General features: G+C 43.8%; 1 pseudogene; it reads right to left on the bottom strand.

The window, feature by feature from the left end:
- LOC111978008 (unhealthy ribosome biogenesis protein 2 homolog) overlaps positions 1-22407 on the bottom strand; it is a 29586-nt pseudogene that overhangs the window by 4199 nt on the left and 2980 nt on the right.

Here is a 22407-nt window from a genome sequence, read left to right as displayed (position 1 = left end):
GACACAGACGTGGGCTGGATATAACTGATGCAGCACAGTGGGTGTTCAGAGTGCACTGTGCTCCTGACACAGACGTGGGCTGGATATAACTGATGACAGCACAGCATTTGAATCAAATCTCCAGGGTGCGGCTGAGAATGAATATATTTTCAATGCATTGTGACAGAGCAGAACAATAACAACAGGGTTTTGTATAAGCTGAGACATTAATCATGATAGCTAAGAGCAGAATATGGAGCAACAAAAGCTATTTAATCATTCTAATTGTGTATAAACTAATGTTTATGCTCACAGTCTGCAGAAAACAAACAGTATAGCCCATTAGAGAACACAAAGTCCCGGCTGGAACAATGTCTCCATCCCTGCTTTCCTCTCTTGACTGATTAGATGTACAGTAAAGCACAGCTCACATGCTGAAAACAAACAGAGGAGAAATATGGCCACTGTTGTCAGGGTGAGAGGTGTTGTTAAACAACCCACTCTCCATGCAATTTGTCACTTGTGAGGGTTACTATATTTCACAGGGCCAGCCAGGACCTGATACATGATGCACTGAGCCTTATATGCTAGTTCAAATCAACAAGCTGCTCCTCTCCATCTCCTCTTGTTGACCCTTCCTCTTGTGCCTGGAACAGGGGACGTCTGCCTAGATGTGTACAGAGTTGGCCTCCTTCGGCTGAGGAAGACGAACACTAACAACGTGTTATATATGATTTCTAAAAATAAACCCCATCTGAAGACAATTACTGTTGCATAATTGAATATGTCATTATTTCCTTTTCGTCAACAACGTCAGGAAGGCTTTGATGTTGAGATTATGTTGCTCCTTTTAGAAACAGGAAAACATAATGTATCCCTGAATATGTTGATCACAAAGCTGAATACAGCTCCTCAACACTGATTCAACTCATCAGGGATGCATGCAGCAGTACAGGACTTTAAAAGGTGTCCATCCACGAGCTTGTCCGGGACTCCCGCTGTGCACTGTGCTTTTCATGTCTCCTACGACAGTTCTGTCATCCTCAGTGGGAATGTTAGATTTCCCTCACATTGCTTTTGATCCAGTCCTCGGGGACCAGCAGGGTATACAACCAGCTACAGAAATATAACATTACTAAAGGCGAAACCATTCTTCTTCCTTTCTCTCTTTCCACTGGATGAGCTTTGCTGATTAAAATAGGCCCAGTTTCATGTGTGAAATAGCATAATATAACATGATAAGACACACCTATAATATTCTACTTTATCCTGCAATAGTCCTGCCATACTAACAGGACTGGTTAGCCTGGTGACAACACGAATTTGAGTTTATTTTTATTTTTCCAGGGACAGTGCACATTAATCAACATTCCAGTAAAAGTGCCGGTTTTAGCCAGGCGGCTAATTTTCAATCCCAGTTCCTGGGCAGGTTATTAAAAACAATTACAATAACGATACAGACAAACAATGAGCAGTGAGCACATGCAGAGCAACATAGGACAAGAAACACGTAGCATGCAGACAAAGAAACATAGAACAAGCGTCACGTAGCATGCAGACAGACAAACATAGTACAAGCAACACGTAGCATGCAGACAGAGAAACATAGTACAAGCAACACGTAGCATGCAGACAGAGAAACATAGTACAAGCAACACGGAGCATGCAGACAGAGTAACATAGAACAAGCAACACGTAGCATGCAGACAGAGAAACATAGAACAAGCGACACGTAGCATGCAGACAGAGTAACATTGAAACACGCAAACAGTAGCATGCAGACAGAGTAACAAAGAACAAGTGACATGTAGCATGCAGACAGAGTAACATAAAACAAGCAACATGTAGCATGCAGACAGAGTAACATAGAACAAGCGACACGTAGCATGCAGACAGAAAAAAAACATAGAACAAGCAACACGTAGCATGCAGACAGAGAAACATAGAACAAGCGACACGTAGCACGCAGACAAAGGAACTCAAGCGTCATGTAGCATGCAGACAGAGAAAAATATAGAACATGCAACACGTAGCATGCAGAGAAACAGAACAAGCAACACTATAGCATGCAGACAGAGTAACATAGAACAAGCGACACTTAGCATGCAGACAGAGAAACTCAAGCGTCACGTAGCATGCAGACAGAGAAACATAGAACAAGCAACACATAGCACACAGACAGAGAAATATAGAACAGGCGACACATAGCATGCAGACAGAGGAACATAGAACAAGCAACACGTAGCATGCAGACAGAAAAAATAGCACAAAAAGCAACAAAACAAAGTCCATAATAGCAACAAAGTTTTTCCACACCTACAGACAACAGACAACATGGAAAGCGGCAAAACACAGCTAGGGATTATGTTCACAAGTCTGATTGGCCTTTAGCCATGTCTTCATGTTTTTTGCGAAGGTGTGATAGGTGGTGCAGTTGTGTGTGTCTGATAGTTCCAGACATGGGAAGCTCCTCACAGAGAAAGAGATTGACTAAAGGTGCTTTTCCTTAAGGAACCTATCCATTCACCTCTCATGGCAGACCTTGTGAATCTGCTGCCATGAGTTTGCATTTTCTGTTTAACCAAAGTACTAAGCCGAGGGGAGCTAGACCATTTAGGATATTGAATACAAGACATATGTTGATTGTATTGCTCAGATTTTTCCACCTCAGGAGCTCATACTTTCTGAGGATGTAACAGTGATGATGGCTATTGGGCTTTCTATCAAGCACTTTGAGAGCCTGTTTGTAGACAGACTGAATAGGTTTTAATGTTGTACAGCAAGCTTGGACCCAACTAGTCAAGCAGTATGTTAAGTGGGGGAGTATCATAGCATTGAAGTACAGTTTTGTTACTTCTGTAGTCAAACAATTTTGCATGAATCAGAAATGAGCTAGGTTGAACTTTTAGTTACCTTTTTTTAAAAGAGAGATTGGAATCAAGTATGATGCCAAGGTACTTAAAATCGGATACCACCTGGAGCATCTCCCCTGACACATAGACATCTGGCTCAGTAGCATCAGTTGCCCTCTTTGTGAAGAACATGCAGACTTTTTTTCACATTGAGATGCAAACATGAATCACTGAGCCACTTCGTAACCTGGACCATTACAGTAGTGAGTTCTTGTGCAGCTTGTTGTTTGCTCTTTGCATGCACATATATCACTGTATCATCTGCATACATTTGAACTTCAGACCCAGTACAGACAGAAGGCAGATCAGTAATGTACAGGCTGAACAAGAGGGGCCCCAGTATTGACCCTTGAGGCACGACCACGTCATCACTCTGACACACTGAGTTCTGCCTTCTAGGTATGATTTCATCCATCTCAAGGCTTCGGGGGAAAAGTTGAACTTGGACAGTTTTGTGATGAGAACCTCATGGTTAACAGTATCAAAAGCTTTCCTTGGGTCTAGAAATACAGCCCTTACAATGCCCCCTTTGTCCATCTTGGACTTCACATTTTCAAGAAGAAAGCAGTTGGCTGTTTCTGTGGAGTGTTTTGCTCTGAAGCAAAACTGCATGGAGGGTAATGTGAAGGGGCTGTTATTGAGGTGGGCAATCAGTTGCTCTGCTACACACTTTTCAGCAACCTTGGACACCACAGGTAATATACTAATGGGCCTGTAGTTCTTACGTCAGCAGGGTTGCCTGATTTAATGATGGCCGTTTTTATGGCCGACTTCAAGACCCTTGGAAACACCCCCTGACCAATAGATATGTTGGTGACCTTAGTAATGGGGCCAATGAGTGACTCTTTGTAGTTTTTAAGAAAGGTAGAGTCCAGCCCAAACACATCTTTGACTTTAGAGTTCTTTAGTGAGATAATCACCTTTTTCACCTCTGACTCAGAAACCTCCCTTATGATGAAGACAGGTTGAGTGTCCTTCACTAGCGCTGAGATCGCTAGATCACTGAGATCGCTTCACTAGCTCTTGATCTCAGATCATTTAGAATTTCCCTTTGCTTCACCAATTATGTTGTTCAAAAAGTTTGCCTTGGCCTGTCTGATTTCTTTCATCACCTTATTTCTCAACATGGTAAACCTACATCTGTCATGCTCTAATTTGGACTTCGGGGCTGTTTTTAGAGCATGATCTTTCATCGTCATTTTCCAGATTTCTCCATGTAGCCAAGGAAGAGTATTATTTTGCCAGGTTTGGATTTTCTTTTCTTTAGGAAGCCATTTATTGTAATCTGGATTGTGGATATAAAAACCTGATAATCAGCTTCCACGTCTGTATACGACAAGAGATCATTCCAGTTAATTCCCTTAATTGCGTTTTCAAAATAATTTAATTCACTCTTAGGTATTCTTAGTTGATCCGGCTTTCTAACAGTAGAGAGGTTAAACCTGCTCTTAGAAATCTTTCTGGCTATAAGTGTCAGATTATGATCAGATAGCCCAGAAACCATAATGAATGATTTAGTCACTCTCTCTGGTTTATTGCTGAACACCAGACCAATCTGTGTTTTAGAACAAAAAGTCACCCTGGTTGGCCCTTTAACTAGCTGTATAAGGTCAAAGGTATTAGTGATCTGTTTGAGGGTTTTCCTACAAGACTTGCCTTCATAATTAATGTTAAAATCTCCCATTAAGATGACCTTTTTCCCAAAATCACATCCCTTAAGCATGCTGGAGTTGTTTGACACTGACAGCACATTTATACAGAGGACTCCCTTGGGAGCAACACAGGCTAAATATCATGTCAACTTCTAAAACAACAGGCTGTCTGTGTCATACAGTATTTTTGTCAAGGGGTGTGATGATTAAGGGTGCCCTTTAGGCTGAAAAATACATATAGTACACATGAAGACACTTAGTACACATTAAGGCATTTAGTCCACATGAAAGCATTTAGTACAAATGAAGACACTTAGTCCACATGAAYACATTCAGTCCACATGAAGACACTTAGTCCACATGGAGACATTCAGTCCACATGAAGACACTTAGTACACATTTAGTACACATAAAGACACTTAGTACACATAAAGACACTTAGTACACATAAAGACACTTAGTACACACAAAGACACTTAGTACACATAAAGACACTTAGTACACATAAAGACACTTAGTACACATAAAGACACTTAGTCCACATGAAGACATTTAGTCCACATGAAGACACTTAGTCCACATGAAGACATTTAGTACACATTCATACATTTAGTCCACATGAAGACACTTAGTCCACATGAAGACACTTAGTACACATAAAGACATTTAGTCCAAATGAAGACATTTAGTCCACATGAAGACATTTAGTACACATGAAGACATTTAGTCCACATGAAGACATTTAGTACACATGAAGACATTTAGTACACATAAAGACATTTAGTACACATGAATACATTTAGTACACGATGAGATTAATTTAGTACACATAAAGACATTTAGTACACATTGAATACATTTAGTACACATGAAGACATTTAGTACACATAAAGAAATGTAATAGTACACATGAAGACATTTAGTACACATGAAGACACTTAATACACATAAAGACATTTAGTGCAAATGAAAGACATTTAGTCCACATGAAGACATTTAGTACACATGAAAGACATTTAGTCCACATTAAGACATTTAGTACACATAAAGACATTTAGTACACATGAATACATTTAGTACACATGAAGACATTTAGTACACATGAAGACATTTAGTACACATGAATATATTTAGTACACATAAAGACATTTAGTACACATGAATACATTTAGTACACATGAAGACATTTAGTACACATAAAGAAATGTAGTACACATGAATACATTTAGTACACATTAAGACATTTAGTCCACATGAAGACATTTAGTACACATGAATACATTTAGTACACATGAATACATTTAGTACACATGAAGACATTTAGTACACATGAAGATGGTTGGTCACTGTTCTTTAATGGGAACATGCAGGAAAATAGAAACTGATGAATAATACTGTATATAGGATGCACACAATTCCTGTAAATGCCAATGTCATTCCTATCAATTGAGATTATGAGTTAATGGGTGAATACTTGGATTAACGTATGAAGTAGTGGCTGAGTGAGTAAATAAATGATTAAATGAACCGATGGCCTTACCTCTCTCAGCCTCACCCTTCTGTCTCCCCCAGTGAATGAGGAGACCTCCAGGTGGTACAAACAGTTAAGGTAAGACTGCATCGCTTTCATCTGTGCACATTCCAAAAAAGGGCCACGTTATAAAAAGTTCAACTTTGACAACTTTGCATTTGAAAGACATTTAGATTGTATTACATTTAGCTATAACATGCTTTTAAAGCATTTTACATTTGAGGGGAAAAAATCTAATACATAATCAAACTGAAGCATTTGTGTGGGTCTATATTTGTTAGACGGTTGTTAGACCCTATTCTTGGAGGTCTGTAATTGTTTTGATATGGGCCGAGGAGAGGTAGGTGCCATGTGCTATCAGTCTCCCAATGAGAGAGAAAGAGAAAAGAAATGCCCTCAATTCTCAGGCTCAGGAGCTACCATGTTCCTATGAGTCATCAGTCGGCGAGGTAATCATTTCCACACATCCTCCAGTGTTCACGCCAAAGACGAGCCCTTCTCCAGAGCACATCTGCCTCCACTTAAGCACCCATCTGGCACAGACCAACAGCCCTTTTCAGAAATTGATTCTGAAGTTATTCTGTTTTATTGCCTACAGTGGGAGGCAGTGGGATGTTTTCTTTGGTTAGCACCCCCAAAATATGTTCAATGTCAAGTGGAAACGGGCTAACTTATGTGCTGGCCAAGATCCAAGGTTGACTGAGTATAATAGTCATGGCAAATGGGGAAGGGGTAAGCTAGTCACTCCCTTTGGTGCTTGTGTGATAGGCTGAATCAAGCTAGAGAAATTGGAGCAGCAGCTGCCAAGGAAGATTCTGTATTAACATTTAGGTAAACCTGTGTGACAGGTGTGTAGACAGATGTTATTTGTCCATGCAAGTATAAGGCCTCCCAAGGCAACACCTACACAGTGTCAAAAGCCTTCAGGAGACGCATCATTACAGGGAGAAGGGAAGCCTTCAGGAGGCGCATCATTACAGGGAGATTACAGGGGATTGATAATGAAAAACCATATAGCATAGAGTTGCTTGCTATTGTCAAAGTATTGTAAATTGAATAAAGTTAATGTGATTTTGGTAGTGAAAAGGTATGATTCAAATTTTGCTTCAGCGAGAACTATTATTATGAACAAGACTAAATCTTTCTAAGGGTCAGTCCACACCGTGGATCAGTGGACACTGATGTTTGCACCAAATTACATTAAAATAGATTTCCTGGCTGCAGGATAAAACACTAGGCATGCCAACCGTTTCGCTTGCCAAGAGAGCAACTCTAATATTCCCTTTGTTGCAGTGCACAATGTCTGTGCTAGCACCTTAGCATGCAACCGCTGTTTCCATCTACCTGTCTAAGCCTTGTATTCCATTGTTTATGACACAATAAAGGAAGTACTGTTTTTTCTATCGTGAACAGCAAATTAAACACAAATCAGACACTCTGTACATGGACATATTAAAGTGCTAGGGCTTTCGATTACCGAGAAACATGGCTTGAGTTGTGGTTCAACGGAAGGAGGGAGAAGAAGGAATACACAGCACTGACAATGATTGATCCTCACTCCCTGGGTAAAAGGAAAATCAGAAGAACCTACTTGTGAATATGAAACTAATCCCCGACCAGAGATTAGAAGAGCACAAAACAGGGCTCCTTGTGTTGTACTTCAGAGAAGTGATGCAAACCCTAAAATGTGCTCTGCTGTAGTGTTATCAAACCCCAGGTAAAATGTGCACTGCTCTAGTATTATCAAACCCCAGGCAAAATGTGCTCTGCTGTAATGTTATCAAATCCCAGGCAAACCAGCTCTGCTGTAGTGTTATCAAACCGCAGGCAAATTGTGCTCTACTGTAGTGTTATCAAACCCCAGGCAGAATGTGCTCTGCTGTAGTATTATCAAACCCCAGGAAAAATGTACTCTGCTGTAGTGGTATCAAACCTCAGGCAAAATGTCCTCTGCTGTAGTGGTATTAAACCCCAGGCAAAATGTGCTCTGCCATAGTGTTATCAAACCACAGGCAAAATGTCCTCTGCTGTAGTGGTATCAAACCTCAGGCAAAATGTGCTCTGCTGTAGTGTTTTCGAACCCCAGGCAAAATGTCCTCTGCTGTAGTGGTATCAAAACCCAGGCAAAACGTGCTCTGCTGTAGTGGTATCAAAACCCAGGCAAAATGTGCTCTGCTGTAGTGGTATCAAACCCCAGGCAAAATGTGCTCTGCTGTAGTGTTATTCAGCACAAGACGCCCTCCAAAATACATCAAAGAACTCCATGGACAAAGGGAATATTGAGAGATAAAATAAATTAATCAAATATAAGTTTCATAATCACAATGACATCAACTAAAAACATCCCCAGAAAGAACCATTCTTATGCCCAAGGATTGGGTAAAAACATAAAAAGATGCATGAAGTGACATGTATCGAATCTAGGCCACTAACCTGCGAGTGACACTGGATGACTGCAAACAGAGCCTCGTGGATGGACTCAAAGGTAGCGTGGTAGACCTCCATGATCAGATGTTCAAGGGGGACAAACTGCAGGGCCCCCAGCACCAGGGTCACGTCATGGGGGTTGGAGAGCATCCCCTCCCCATGACGGAGCAGAGTGTCCAGCGCTGGCATGGTCAGAGCAGCGGTCAGGGTTGTCTGCTTGCCAGACTCCTTCACTAGAAACTGAGAGAAGAGAGGACAGTGGGAGTTGAACCAGAGACAAAGGACAGAAAGAGAGAGAAGAACAGAGAAAAACAGAAATACTGGAACTCCAATTGGAGTGAGACAACATTCCTGTTTGTAAGTCTTGTGGACACAGTTAGGGATTGTAGTTGTGTGTGGTAACACCTAAAGTTAGTTCTTCCTGCAGAGTTGCAGTGAGGTGAGAGTGGGCCATATCGATAAATGAAATCAGATTCAGCTTGATTAAATGGGACAGGTAGTCACTCTCCCTGCTGCACACTGAGACTGAGACAGGGAGGGAGACACTTACTGCTGCAGCCCAAAATTGGCTTTCCCCAGCTAAACCAATTCTTCCCCCAAATCACATCCAAGACACGGGAGACAGTGCCGAGCAGAAGAAGCGTGACATGCTTTGTAACGGACTGCCAGACTGTGTTTCTTTCTGCAATGCCCTAAGGGGGTTTCTACTCTAAATAGGAAACACATTTACCCTTCAATTCCATGTTAAGTCAATGCCAAAGCCAATCCAAGGCTTTGTTTTGTCCCTCTTGAAGCATGGAAGTAGGTTTGTATGTGAGGACACATTGTACCTTTACCAGAACTAGATTTTGCATGATTCTACCTCAAATAATATTTTTCAGCGGCATTCATTTATTTGGATGAACAGTCCTCAATAAAGCACAGCACATCAAAAGTCACAGTGAATACTTACTACCAAAGCAGACATCATCTGAGATGCAATGAGTCAGAATGCCTTTCAGCAGGTTTCTGGAATCAGGCAGCTGGCAAGAAACTTCGTTATTCGTTGTATTTTATTATTATTTTGTTTTCAAGAGAAATTCTGTGAAATTCTGAATGATGTCTGTTTTAGTCACCCATGTCTGTCAGTGATGGTACAGGAAATTTACTTGGACATTTACTGGAGGGTTATTACAGCTATTATCAGTAGCAGGAAATCCCACAATGTACAGGTGAGCATCTCAGAACACACTACCATCTCAGAACACGCTACCATCTCAGAACACGCTACCATCTCAGAACACGCTACCATCTCAGAACACGCTACCATCTCAGAACACCGCTACCATCTGAGAACAGCGCGTACCATCTCAGGAACACGCTACCATCTCAGAACACGCTACCATCTCAGAACACACTACCATCTCAGAACACACTACCATCTCAGAACACACTACCATCTCAGAACACGCTACCATCTCAGAACACACTACCATCTCAGAACACGCTACCATCTCAGAACACACTACCATCTCAGAACACACTACCAAGTCTGATCTCTTTTTCTTTTACTAGCTCTGACTTTGCTGATAGCTACGTTGTTGAGGAAAATAGTACTTACTATGACTGTGATACGTGGTTGTCCCACCTAGCTATCTTAAGATGAATGCACTAACTGTAAGTGGCTCTGTATAAGAGTGTCTGCTAAATGACTAAAATGTCAATGTCAATCTAAAAAGGAAAAAGAAACGTGCATTGTTGTGGAATGAGAGAGTGAAAAGTAGTGGAGTGATGAGACCAGGAAGTCCATGGGGTGCTAGGATGGGCACAGCTCTCGTAGGATCTGCTGGCTGAGGTTCCTATAGAGACCCATGTGACTTAGACTCTCCTGGGTGATGCCCTCGCTATGCTCATCCTGTAGGCAAGCGCAGGCTAGCTCGCTCCTCACCATCCCGGTCATCGCATACACAGAGAAGGTCTGGCCTAGCAGACTGTCTGTCAAGCTGGCCTGGATGGCAGGGCCCATGACAGCAGTGCTCTTCCCCAGCAAGTGGCTCAGGGTCTCATCTAGCTGCTTGGTTTTGCTGAGGCTGGAGGTCATGGCCTGGCACAGCGTGTTCAAAGACGCAAGCAGGAGCTGTACGGAGAACAGTGTTTCCTGGGAGAGTAGATAAAGCCATAACGGCCACCTTGCTATTGACCAAGTAGGTGATGCATTTATATTGGCTGAGACAGACACTGCTCTTTCTGTGGATTATCAATAGGATCAGGGACTGGATGAAATCCTGGATGGTTTTTAGGAAAGTCAGCCAAGCAGAGCTGTCCACAGTTTGAGAGGCCCTTATTGCAGTGTGAAAGGAGAGCTGCCAAAGCTGCCTCCAAGAGGCTACTCCCATGCACAATCTTTAAAACATGATGGGAATTATTCGTCAGATGTCTTGTCACTGAATGCTTCACGTTATTATGTAGCTGTGTGTCTGTGACCATGAGGAATAAGAACAAAAAGAGCCCTGAAAAGTCTTCAGATGACATTCGATCTGGGTTAAGAGCATCGGTGACTTGAAGTAAGCTTAAAAGGTTATCGGCTTGACTTTCACATAGGGTTCTAGAGGCTCCAGTCGTACTAGAGCTCAGTATGTGTTGGACTATGGCCTCCAGTCTCTTCAAAGCAGAAGGGGCTTCCGTCTGACTGAGTTACTGCACTTACTTTGTCTCCAGCTGTTGAACAACTGACTTCACTTAACTTCATGAGTGCTGGATGGACTGGGGTCATGTCTGGGGTGCTGCTGAAAATCCCCACAATCCTTTGAGTGACACATCTGACCACAGCAGAGTAAGTAATGGGTAACTCGACCAGAATGAGGCTCTCAAGCAGATGTTTGGAAATGAGAGAGACAGACAGCCTCTCAGTGGTGTCTTCTGAAGTAGGGAGCTGAGGAGAACTTCAACTATATGAAGCACTTCGTCCTCTGAGAGGTATAGCGAGATCATTGGTAGGTTTGTGGTAACTAGGTACCAATGTGCCATTGGGTAGGTGCTGGCATCCATACTACTGACCTGGCAGTCCCATAGTTGGTCACTCTGCTGGCCAATTTGAGGATCTTCTCTCCCCACAATGTACTGGACTGCTCTGTGGAGGACATCTGAAGCTCTAGTCTGTCCCATAGCTCATGCTTAGGATAACTTTCTTCATTTGTTGGAGATAGAGCATTTTTTGCAAGAGGTGGGTCCTATGGAGAACAGGCTGTCGGAGCTCATCCACTGTAAGCGTCCTATGGAGAACAGGCTGTCGGAGCTCATCCACTGCTGAGAGTCCTATGGAGAACAGGTTGTCGGAGCTCAATCCACGCTGAGCGTCTATGGAAACAGGCTGTCGGAGCTCATCCACTGTGAGAGTCCTATGGAGAACAGGCTGTCGGAGTCTATCCACTGTAAGCGTCCTATGGAGAACAGGCTGTCGGAGCTCATCTACTGCTGAGAGTCTATGGAGAACAGGCTGTCGGAGCTCATCACTGCTGAGCGTCCTATGGAGAAACGGCTGTCGGAGCTCATCCACTGTATGCGTGCCTATGGAGAACAGGCTGTCGGAGCTCATCCACTGCTGAGAGTCCTATGGAGAACAGCTGTCGGAGCTCAAGTCCAGCTGAGAGTCCTATGGAGAACAGGCTGTCGGAGCTCATCCACTGCTGAGAGTCCTATGGAGACAGGCTGTCGGAGCTCATCCACTGTAAGCGCCCTATGGAGAACAGGCTGTCGGAGCTCATCCACTGTAAGCGTCCTATGGAGAACAGGCCGTGGAGCTCATCCACTGTAAGCGTCCTATGGAGAACAGGCTGTCGGAGCTCATCCACTGTGAGAGTCCTATGGAGAACAGGCTGTCGGAGCTCATCCACTGTAACGTCTATGGAGAAAGGCGTTCGGAGCTCATACATGTAAGCGCTTGAGAACAGGCTGTCGGAGCTCATCCACTGTAAGCGTCCTATGGAGAACAGGTTGTCGGAGCTCATCCACTGTTGAGCGTCCTATGGAGAACAGGCTGTCGAGTCATCCACTGCTGCGCGTCCTATGAGCAGCTGTCGGAGCTCATCCACTGCTGAGAGTCCTATGGAGAACAGCTGTCGGGGGCTCACTCCACTGCTGAGAGTCCTATGGAGAAACAGGCTGTCGAGCTCATCCACTGCTGAGAGTCCTATGGAGAACAGCTGTCGGAGCTCATCCACTGCTGAGCGTCCTATGGGAACAGGTTGTCGGAGCTCATCCACTGTGAGCGTCCTATGGAGAAAGGTTGTCGGAGCTCATCCACTGCTGAAGCCTATGGAGAACAGGTGTCGGAGCTCATCCACTGCTGAGCGTCCTATGGGAACAGCTGTCGGAGCTCATCCACGCTGAGAGTCCCTATGGAGAACAGGTTTGTCGGAGCTCATCCACTGCTGAGCGTCCTATGGAGAAACAGGTTGTCGGAGTCATCCATCTGCTGTAGCTGTCTCTATGGAGAACAGGTTGTCGGAAGCTCATCCACTGCTGAGCGTCCTATGGAGAACAGGTTGTCGGAGCTCATCCACTGCCTGAGAGTCCTATGGAGAACAGGCTGTCGGAGCTCAATCCACTGCTGAGAGTCCTATGGAGAACAGGTTGTCGAGCTCATCCACTGGAGAGTCCTATGGAGAACAGGCTGTCGGGCTCACCACTGTAAGCGTCCTATGGAGAACAGGCTCGGAGCTCATCCACTGCTGAGAGTCCTATGGAGAACAGGCTGTCGGAGCTCATCCACTGCTGAGCGTCCTATGAGAAGCGGCTGTCGAGCTCATCAGAACGTCTTATGGAACAGCTTGACTCAGCTGAGCGTCTATGGAGAACAGGCTGTCGGAGCTCATCCACTGTAAGCGTCCTATGAGAACAGGCTGTCGGAGCTCATCCATGCGAGTCCTATGGAGAACAGCGTTGTCGGAGCTCATCCATGCTGAGCGTCCTATGGAGAACAGGTTGTCGAAGCTCAGGCACCTCATAGATATCATCCTAACCAAGCTGCCTCCAAATACACCTCTGCCTTCTTCAACACAGGATCTCAGCGATCACTGCCTCATTGCTTGCGTCTGTAATGTTCTGCGATCAAACGACACCCCTCATCACTGTCAAACCCTCTTTAAACACTTCAGCGAGCAGCGCCTTTCTAATCGACCTGGCCTGGGTATCCTGAAGGATATTGACCTCCTTCCGTCAGTAAGAAGATGCCTGGTATTCTTTAAAAGGTCATTCCTCACAATCTTAAATGTATTTTATTTATCTGTTATTTTACCAGGTAAGTTGACTGAGAACACGTTCTCATTTACAGCAACGACCTGGGGAATAGTTAGCAGGGAGAGGAGGGGTTGAATGAGCCAATTGTAAACTGGGGATTATTAGGTGACCATGCTGTTCACGTTCCTGACCTGTTTTCCTTGTTTGTATGTGTTTAGTTGGCAGGGCGTGAGTTGGGGTGGGCATTCTATGTTATGTGTTTCTATGTTGGTTAAATGTGTTGCCTGATATGGTTCTCAATTAGGGGCAGGTGTTTGACGTTTCCTCTGAAGAGAACCCATATTAAGGTAGGCTGTTCTCACTGTTTGTTTGTGGGTGATTGTTCCTGTGTCTGTGTCTGTCGCACCACACGGGACTGTTTCGTTTTCGTTTGTTTGGTTAGTCTGTTCCTGTTCGTGCGTTCTTCGTGTTTATGTAAGTTCACATGTTCAGGTCTGTCTACGTCGTTTTGTTGTTTTGTAATTTTCCAAGTGTTTTTTCGTGTTCGTCTTTGCTTTAATAAACATTCATCATGTCTTCACAACACGCTGCATTTTGGTCTGATCCCTACTCCTCCTCTTCAGACGAAGAGGAGGAGAGAAACCGTTACACCATGATGGTTTGAGGGCCAGATTGGGAATTTAGCCAGGAGACCGGGGTTAACATCTCTACTATTACAATAAGTGCCATGGGATCTTTAATGACCTCATAGAGTCAGGACACCATTTAACGTCCCATCTGAAAGACGGCACCCTACACAGGGCAGTGTCCCCAATCCCTGCCCTGGGGCTTTGGGATATTTTTTAGACCAGAGGAAAGCGTGCCGCCTACTGGCCCTCCAACACCACTTCCAGCAGCATCTGGTCTCCCATCCAGTGTCTTACCAGGACCAACCCTGTTTAGCTTCAGAGGCAAGCCAGCAGTGATATGCAGGGTGTATTGCTGCTTGCAACTAAGCATGCCCCATTCAAAAAATGTAGAACCAGGAACAGATGTAGCCCGTGGTTCACTCCATACCTGACTGCCCTTGACCAGCACAAAAAAATAATATGGCGTACAGCATTAGCATCGAATAGCCCCCGCGATATGCAACTTTTCAGGGAAGTTAGGAACCAATATACACAGGCAGTTAGGAAAGGAAAGGCTAGCTTTTTCAAACAGAAATTTGCATCCTGCAGCACAAACTCCAAAATGTTCTGGGACACTCTAAAGTTCATGGAGAATAAGAGCACTTCCTCCCAGCTGCCCACTGCACTGAGAATAGGAAACACTGTCACCACCGATAAATCCACAATAATTGAGAATTTCAATAAGCAATTTTCTACGGCTGGCCATGCTTTCCACCTGGCCACCCCTACCCTGGTCAACAGCCCTGCATCCCCCACAGCATCTTGCCCAAGCCTCCCCCATTTCTCCTTCACCCAAATCCAGATAGCTGATGATCTGAAAGAGCTGCAAAATCTGGACCCTTACAAATCAGCAAGGCTAGACAATCTGGACCCTCTCTAAAATAATCAGCCGAAATTGTTGCAGCCCGTATTACTAGCCTGTTCAAACTCTCTTTCGTATTGTCTGAGATCCCCAAAGAATGGAAAGCTGCCGCGGTCATCCCCCTCTTCAAAGGGGAGACACTCTAGACCCAAGTGTCTAGAATAAACACTATTTATTTGTAATAATGACAATTACAACAATACTGAATGAACACTTATTTTAACTTAATATAATACATCAATAAAATCAATTTGGCCTCAAAAAAATAATGAAACATGTTCAATTTGGTTTAAATAATGCAAAAACAAAGTGTTGGAGAAGAAAGTAAAAGTGCAATATGTGCCATGTAAGAAAGCTAACGTTTAAGTTCCTTGCTCAGAAATGAGAACATATGAAAGCTGGTGGTTCTTTTAACATGAGTCTTAATATTCCCAGGTAAGAAGTTTTAGGTTGTAGTTATTATAGGAATTAGGACTATTTCCCGCTATACGATTTGTATTCATATGACCTTTGACTATTGGATGTTCTTGATAGGCACTTTAGTATGCCAGTGTAACATATAGCTTCCATCCCTCTCCTCGCCGCTACCTGGCCGAACCAGGAAAACATCGACAACAGCTACCCTCGAAGCAGCGTTACCCATGCAGACAAGGGGAAACTACTCCAAGTCTCAGAGTAGTACGTTGAAACGCTATAGCGCGCACCTAGCTAGCTAGCCATTTCACATCGGTTACACCAGCCTAATCTCGGGAGTGATACGCTTGAAGTCATAAAGAGCTGCTGGCAAAACGCACGAAAGTGCTGTTTGAATGAATGCTTACGAGCCTGCTGGTGCCTACCATCGCCTCAGTGGACTGCTCTATCAATCATAGACTTCATTATAACATAATAACACACAGAAATACGAGCCTTAGGTCATTAATAGTCGAATCCGGAAACTATCCTCCTCGAAAACAAAACGTTTATTTTTTCAGTGAAATACGGAACCGTTCCGTATTTATCTAACGGGTGGCATCCATAAGTCTAAATATTCTTTACATTGCACAACCTTCAATGTTATGTCATAATTACGTAAAATTCTGGCAAATTAGTTCGCAATGACCAGCGGCCCAAACTGTTGCATATACCCTGACTCTGCGTGCAATGAACGCAAGGAGAAGTGACACAATTTCACCTGGTTAATTTGCCTGCTATTTCTTTTAGCTAAATATGCAGGTAAAAAGAAATATATACAGTAGGGCAAAAAAGTATTTAGTCAGCCACCAATTGTGCAAGTTCTCCCACTTAAAAAAGATGAGAGAGGAGGCCTGTAATTTTCATCATAGGTACACTTCAACTATGACAGACAAAATGAGAAAAAAACATCCAGAAAATCACATTGTAGGATTTTTTATGAATTATTGCATTATGGTGGAAATAAGTATTGTCACTATAAACAAGCAAGATTTCTGCTCTCACAGACCTGTAACTTCTTCTTAAGAGGCTCCTCTGTCCTCCACTCGTTACCTGTATTAATGGCACCTGTTTGAACTTGTTATCAGTATAAAAGACACCTGTCACAACCTCAAACAGTCAACTCCAAACTCCACTATGCCAAGACCAAAGAGCTGTCAAAGACACCAAGAAACAAAATTGTAGACTGCACAAGGCTGGGAATACTGAATCTGCAATAGGTAAGCAGCTTGGTTTGAAGAAATCAACTGTGGAGCAATTATTAGGAAATGGAAGACATACAAGACCGACTGATAATCTCCTCGATCTGGGGCTCCACGCAAGATCTCACCCCGTGGGGTCAAAATGATCACAAGAACGGTGAGCAAAAAATCCCAGAACCACACGGGGACCTAGTGAATGACCTGCAGAGAGCTGGGACACAAAGTAACCAAAGCCTACCATCAGTAACACACTACGCCGCCAGGGACTCAAATCCTGCAGTGCAGACGTGTCCCCCTGCTTAAGCCAGTACATGTCCAGGCCCGTCTGAAGTTTGCTAGAGAGCATTTGGATGATCCAGAAGAGATGGGAAATGTCATATGGTCAGATGAAACTAAAATAGAACTTTTTGGTAAAAAACTCAACTCGTCGTGTTTGGAGGACAAAGATGCTGAGTTGCATTCCAAAGAACACATACCTACTGTGAAGCATGGGGGTGGAAACATCATGCTTTGGGGCTGTTTTTCTGCAAAGGCACCAGGATGACTGATCCGTGTAAAGGAAAGAATGAATGGGGCCATGTATCGTGAGATTTGAGTGAAAACCTCCTTCCATCAGCAAGGGCATGAAGATGAAACGTGGCTGGGTCTTTCAGCATGACAATGATTCCAAACACACCGCCCGGGCAACGAAGGAGTGGGCTTCGTAAGAAGCATTTCAAGGTCCTGGAGTGGCCTAGCCAGTCTCCAAGTTCAACCCCATAGAAAATCTTGGAGGGAGTGAAAGTCCGTCTGCCAGCAACAGCCCCAAAATGTCACTGCTCTAGAGGAGATCTGCATGGGGAGGAATGGGCCAAAATACCAGCAACAGTGTGTGAAAACCTTGTGAAGACTTACAGAAAACGTTTGACCTCTGTCATTGCCAACAAAGGGTATATAACAAAGTATTGAGATAAACTTTTGTTATTGACCAAATAGTTATTTTCCACCATAATTTGCAAATAAATTCATAAAAAATCCTACAATGTGATTTTCTGGATGTTTTTTTCTCATTTTGTCTGTCATAGTTGAAGTGTACCTATGATGAAAATTACAGGCCTCTCTCATCTTTTTAAGTGGGAGAACTTGCACAATTGATGGCTGACTAAATACTTTTTTGCCCCACTGTACTTATGTGTATTGATTTTAAGAAAGGCATTGATGTTTATGGTTAGGTACACGTTGGAGCAACGACAGTCCATTTTCCCGAATGCGCACCGCATCGATTAAATGCAACGCAGAACACGCCAGATAAACTAGTAAAATCATCAAACATGTGTAGTTATAACTAGTGATTTTMATTGATTGTTTTTTATAAGATAAGTTTAATGCTAGCTAGCAACTTACCTTGGCTTCTTACTGCATTCGTGTAACAGGCAGGCTCCTCATGAGGCAGGTGGTTAGAGCGTTGGACTAGTTAACCGTAAGGTTGCAAGATTGAATCCCTGAGCTGACAAGGTAAAAATCTGTCGTTCTGCCCCTGAACAAGGCAGTTAACCCACCGTTCGTTCCTAGGCCATCATTGAAAATAAGAATGTGTTCTTAACTGACTTGCCTAGTTAAATAAAGGTGTAAAAAAATATATTTAAAAAATTGGAATTAAAAGATCGGCATCCAAAAATACCGGCCATTCCGATTAATCGGTCAACCTCTAAAACATACCCTCGTAAAACTGACTATCCTGCCGATCCTTGACTTCGGCGATGTCATTTACAAAATAGCCTCCAACACTCTACTCAGCAAATTGGATGCAGTCTATCACAGTGCCATCCGTTTTGTCACCAAAGCCCCATATACTACTCACCACTGCGAACTGTATCCTCTCATTGGCTGGCCCTCGCTTCATATTCGTCACCAATCCCACTGGCTCCAGGTCATCTATAAGTCTTTGCTAGGTAAAGCCCCGCCTTATCTCAGCTCACTGGTCACCATAGCAGCACTCACCCATAGCACGCGCTCCAGCAGGTATATTTCACTGGTCACCCCCAAAGCCAATTCCTCCTTTGGCCGCCTTTCCTTCCAGTTCTCTGCTGCCAGTGACTGGAACGAATTGCAAAAATCACTGAAGCTGGAGACCCATATCTCCCTCACTAACTTTAAGCTCCAGCTGTCAGAGCAGGCACAGTCTCACAATCACGCACCTGTACATACCCATCTGTAAATAGCCCATCCAACTACCTCATCCCATACTGTTTATTTTTTTTGTTGTTCTTTGCACCCCAGTATCTCTACATGCACATTCATCTTCTGCCACATCTATCACTCCAGTGTTTAATTGCTAAATTGATGATTCCGCCACAATGGCCTATTTATTGCCTTACCTCCCTCTATCTTACCTAATTGCACACACTGTACATAGACTTTTTCTCTATGTGTATGACTGTATGTTGTTTATTCCATGTGTAACTCTGTGTTGTTGTTTTGTGTCGCACTGCTTTCTTTATCTGCCAGGTCGCAGTTTAAATGAGACTTGTTCTCAACTAGCCTACCTGGTAAAATAAAGGTGAAAAAAAAAAAAAAACATTGCTGAGCGTCCTATGAAGAAACAGGCTGTCAAGCGCTCATCCACTGCTGAGCGTCCTTTGCCATGCCTCTGGAAGAACAGGCTGTCGGAACTCATCACTGCTGAGCTCCTTTGCACTGCCTCTGGAAGAACAGGCTGTCGGAACTCATCCACTGCTGAGCTCCTTTGCACTGCCTCTGGAAGAACAGGCTGTCGGAACTCATCCACTGCTGAGCCTCCTTGCACTGCCTCTGGAAGAACAGGCTGTCGGACTCATCCACTGCTGAGCCTCCTTTGCACTGCTCTGGAAGAACAGGCTGTCGACTCATCACGCTGAGCCTCCTTTGCACTGCCTCTGGAAGAACAGGCTGTCGGAACTCATCCACTGCTGAGCCTCCTTTGCACTGCCTCTGGAAGAACAGGCTGTCAGCGTTCATCCACTGCTGAGCCTCCTTTGCACTGCCTCTGGAAGAACAGGCTGTCGGAACTCATCCACTGCTGGGCGGCAGATGACAGCCAGGAGCTCCTCAGCTTGGCATAGGTCAGGAGACCAGAGGAGATGAGGGCCTCGTGTGCCTTCCTAACCCGTGGCTCTGTGCAGTCGGAGTTGATCCATCCGGCCGACATCAGCTCGTCCACGTCCGGCTCTATGATCAGGTGGTTGAGACAGGGCTTTTAGACAGCGGTACCATGCTGATATAATGGGAAGGGAATTGTCAAACAACATCCTAACCACCTTCCTATAGAAAATCAACTGAACCTTCTTGTGCTTTATCCTGTCAGCCGACACATTGTAAATGTCTCCCATCAAGCATAAATTCAAGAGGTTCTCCAAAGCCAGCAGAGCTAAGCTGCAGTTTTCACCATCAAACGTGTCTTTGAGAGTCACCACGTTTATGAAATCCACGGCGGTGATTAACTGTGTTCTTTATTATCCTCTCCTTTACAGTAGGCGTCCAGTGAGAACCTGAAGAGCAGCGGGAGGGAACTCGACCTGACCGCATAATGGAGAGTGGTGTCACAGAGCTTTGTAATTATTGAGTGGATTGGGGAGAGTAGGCCCTTCCCTGCCAGCCCTTTCTTCATCCCTGGCTCCTCCTTATACGCCTGGAGGTGGTCTGGCAGGAAGAGAGCAGACTGCCGGATGGTATCCACCTTACCACGGATGTCCCTACTCAGGTGCTGGCCAACACGTGGGTCATCCTCGGCCATCCAGGCCGTGATGGTCAGTAGGTCCCTGAGCAGGAGGAGGTGCGGGAGCATGTGTGTTGTGACTTGGACAAACACACGGTTGACATTGGCCTGCTACCTCTGGACCGTGAGTTACCTGCTCAGGGTAAGAAGAAGGACCTCAAACACCTGGGGTGTCAGGGGGTCTGTGATTTGCTGCTGACTGAGCTTGGATTAGGCCAGGGCACACAGCTTGGCCAGCAGCTCCACCAGTAGCCTGTACTTAGTGGTGAATGTGACAGAGAGGACTGGGGAGGACAGGATGCCCTTACAGAAGCTCACCACAGTGGAGACAGGTGCTGAGGAGGTCTCTGAGGCAACTCCTGAATCCTTTCAATTATAACCTGGAGAGAAAAAAATGTTAGAAATCATGACATTTAATAAAACACTTGTATCATCAGTGTAAAATGGGTATGGTTCAGTTTTTCTACCCGGGGTGTCTTGGGGTTTTTCAGCTTAATGTGAATACCAGAGTAAATGGAAGCCATACTGTACATGAAACAAGGCCTGGAAAAGGGAGAGATTGACCTGAGTCAATACAGTTCTGAGACTAAAGGAATGTTATCTTATTTGGCCAGCAGAGGGAGTCGTTTCCTTAAAGTTAAATTATGACAACTTGGAATAATGGAGCTGGTGAATGGACTTGAAATAGGAAGTATCCTCATGATTGTGAAATATAAATGTACCATGCCTGGAGTGTACTGGTCAAATAAACTTGTAATCAGACTTTTTTAAATATAAAACGTAGCCAATACCAAATCAAATCAAATCAAGCCTTATTTCTACAGCAAATTTCAGACATGGAATGCAACACAATGAGCTTCACAGGAAAAAACGAATAATGACAATGAAAATAAAAACTGAAACATTTACTACACAACAAACATGAAGATAAAAACTAAAGAATAACATGAATGTAATGACTCAAAAGCCCCTTAAGGAAAAGCAAAGCTAAAAAGGTGTGTTTTAAGGTGTGTTTTAATAATAAATGTAGTGTACTGCAGTTGAACAGCAGTTTTACTGCACTCTTACATTGCAAACTTACTGCAGCAAATAAAACGGTGTTATTTTGGAAGCAGTGTCTACCTCATGCAAATACTGCAATCTTTTTTTGTAATGGTTCTAGACTTTGGGATAGTTAAAAGTCCAGTGCCTGAGGACCTGAGGGACCTGCTGGGTACATAACTTACAAGCATGTCTGACATGTACTGAGGTGCACAATCGTGGATTGATTTAAAAACCAATAGAAGAATCTTAAAATGAATTCTAAATCTCACAGGCAGCTAGTGCAGACCTGGAAACCCGGTGTAATGCGTGCTCTCTGTCTGGTCTTGGTCAGTACCCACGCTGCAGCATTCTGTATATTTTGCAGTTGACCAATGGCTTTTTTAGGTAGAACAGACAGGAGAGCATTGCAGTAGTCAAGCCTGCTTGTAATAAAAGCATGGATGAGTCTCTCTGTATCAGCCTGAGAGAAAACATAGGCTACTACCTGATGAGCTACTATATAACTATAACTAAGGTATAAGATTGTTGCTGCAATGCTGACATCTGTCAAAATGACTTGTCAGGTCAAAGAGGTTAATAAATACATGTGAATGTCATTCATATTTAGTGTGTCATGAGGTTGTAACAAAACTGAAGGAGACTCTAGTAAGAACAAACGAGAATCACATGAACCTATTTGATCAAGAAAACATGGTGCAGATGAGGCAATGTCTGAACAATTCCAACG

This window comes from Salvelinus sp. IW2-2015, linkage group LG18, assembly GCF_002910315.2.
Source record: "Salvelinus sp. IW2-2015 linkage group LG18, ASM291031v2, whole genome shotgun sequence".
Taxonomy (NCBI): domain Eukaryota; kingdom Metazoa; phylum Chordata; class Actinopteri; order Salmoniformes; family Salmonidae; genus Salvelinus; species Salvelinus sp. IW2-2015.
This window is presented reverse-complemented; position numbering and strand designations above follow the sequence as displayed.